A 2,668-nucleotide genomic window follows, 5' to 3' on the forward strand; every position below is an offset into this window, starting at 1 on the left:
AAATATTAAAAACCCCCCCTTTTTTTTTTTTTTTTTTTTTTTTTTTTTTTTAGATTTGAATAAAGGACAGGTTTTATGCTAAAAATATACAAGCTCAGTTTGAGGATATAGGTTTTCTGAGTATTCACTGGAAAGGAACTGAGCTCAGAAATTCTCTCTCAGAAGTAATACTGTTGGGTAAATCTGAAAAAGGGAAATAGCTTGAAGTGAAAGTAGGACTCCTGCCAACTGCTGTGTTCTGAATTCCTCCTCTCCCTGGCATCTCATCACATTTATTAAAATGCTTTGCCTACAGACTGATTTTGCTCAAAGTATTGGGCTTTGCATGTGGTTTTGTATGTATATTTTCCTGGTACAGTTTCTAGTAGTTCACTATTGGGTTTGTACACAAGAAGTCCCTGAACCTAGTGCTGGATACGATTTCAGAGTATGTTTTCCTGAAGTTCTGGAACGTGGGGGCTGCAGCTATGTAAGATGATAATAAAATGTATTTTTTTTCCAGGCTTGGAAATCCATTGCATTAAAAAAAGTCTTGTGTGATGAGATTAATCTTCCCAAGCTGATAAATACAAGCTGAGCCAGTAAATACAGCGTAGAAGGGGTTAAGAGGTGAATTTTGTCTTTCTGCCCTAAGACCACTTGTGCCACCGCGCAGTTTTGAAAGCTCATTGACAGAATGGAGCTGTTAGTTCCGGTTTTATACAGTCAATCTAAATAAAGTCTGACCCTTATTTTTTGTTTTTCAGGCTTGTCTAACACTACCTTGAGCCAAATTCCTAGACTGGTTGGTGCTTTCTCATGGGATCCCTGTGACTGACAAAGGAGAGATTGTTGTGGTAGGCGTTTGCGTTGACTGTCCTTGACAACACTTGGCCTGGGCACAGACAGATGCAGTTTCCAATGCAGCCACTCTTTCATAGGACTCTTATGCCAACAGAAGCTGGGGGGCGGGGGGGAAAAACAGTGCCTGAGAGATGGATTTTATAGTCTTTGGAATTGCTGTTGTGTTCCCCCATAGAAATCAAAACCACATAGCCCAGACTACTACAGAGGAGGGAATTTGTCAAAGTTTGCTTTTAATTATGGAGCTCTAGAATGAAAAGGGTTGGCTTGTTTACCAATTAGAAAACAAAATCTGCATTCTAGTTAACTTCCTAGCAAAGTGCGAGGTATAGAAAGACTTGTTTTGGTGCAGTTTGAAAACTGTTTTTGAAGTACAGTTTTATGATACTACCTAAAATGGCTTCACTAGGCTTTTATTTTTTTATCTCTCTATAAGATATACATCATGTATCTTTATATCTCTATAACAGAGCCTGTTTTACTTTCATATATGACCCTTGATTTAATAGTTTAATGTCCCAGAATACTACGTTTTCAGTTTTAAACAGTAGTAAATCCATGCTCAAGATAAGGAAGCTAGATAATAAAAAAGTGATTGCCTTTTTGAGATAGATAGCTACAGATCTATATGTACTGCTTAGCAAATTGTTGATATATTTGATAAATGCCTTTCCAGTCAATCACAAAAAAGTAGTGCATGTTTATGTTGTCTTCTAGAAGGCAATAAAAACTCTGTTTAAATAATTAAAGTCTGTCCATTTCTCTGTTGGCGGTTTGGAAAAGATCATCCTGTAAATATTGCTAGAGCTGGAAGTGCTGCATTATGCTTACTCTAATACAGGGCTATATGCAGAAATAATGACATTTTTAGATTCTTCATTTGCCTGTGAGCTCGTGATTTGCTGTTGGTAGCTTTCCATTTTCCCAAGCAATGCTACTTTCGCATGCATGCATCTTCTGGAAATAGTATTGAAAAGTCATATACTTACAGACTGGCAGATTTTAATTTTTTCTTTCCTTTCCTTTGAAAGTCATGTTCTCAGCTTAATAATCAAAGTGTAATGATGCTCTTGTTTGACTTTTTCTGATCACAGGAAAAGCCTCTTGTGAAGAAAACATAACCATGCCCTCACTGGGTTGAATTTAAGTATTGAAGTTTTAATGTAACAAGCTGTATGCTCAGCTTGAGTCACATGTCTTAGTGTAAAGAAGTACTGTTTAATTGTAAAGCTTGTTGAGATATTTTTTTTCAGCTGGGATTTTTTTTCCTCTCACTTTTTTAGTACTAAATGAAAAAATCTTTTTTTGTCACATCTTTTTTACTAGCAGAAAAACAAAATGGGGAAAAAAGGAGAGATTAATTTAAAAACAAAATGTCTGATACTGTTTTCTGTATCCCTTGCTTAAGAAGCAGGTTGAGGTTTGAAAAACAATTCTGTAGTTTCATTGCTTTCTTTTTATTTTAACTAGTTGATTTAAAACTTAAATATAGAGAAGCGGAAAGGATTTTTTTTTTTGGGTCCCTCACAGTTTGGGCTATAGATAGTATAATTACTTTCATAAACTTTCGGCTTACTAGTAATCAGTATTTCTGCTCCCCCTGCTTTTGAAAAACTGTAATAGAAACATATAATACATCTGATACTTACAAACTTGAAGACAATTTCTATAATAAATGGACAATTGCAACTTTATACATGTCTGGCCTTGTGGTCAATCACATTTTTTTTAGCTTAAATAATTCCTCACCCATTGTGTGGTGTACATTACCCTGCATCATGTGCCCATTACTTCGATGGGCCAAGGCCAACTGTATGAGGTTCAA

The 2,668-nt window shown here is 35.8% G+C and overlaps 1 protein-coding gene across 1 annotated transcript in view; it reads left to right on the plus strand.

Moving 5' to 3' along the window:
- The first annotated feature begins 746 nt into the window (after positions 1–746).
- The window catches only part of RNF144A (ring finger protein 144A), a 48,492-nt gene continuing 46,570 nt past the window's right edge, over positions 747–2,668 (plus strand). Inside the window, exon 1 of the mRNA XM_009639795.2 lies at positions 747–836. The gene's annotated coding sequence lies outside the window, so the exon portion shown is untranslated. The remainder of the gene's footprint in view (positions 837–2,668) is intronic.

Source organism: Egretta garzetta, unplaced genomic scaffold (assembly GCF_000687185.1).
Source record: "Egretta garzetta isolate BGI_Z169 unplaced genomic scaffold, ASM68718v1 scaffold15, whole genome shotgun sequence".
NCBI lineage: Eukaryota > Metazoa > Chordata > Aves > Pelecaniformes > Ardeidae > Egretta > Egretta garzetta.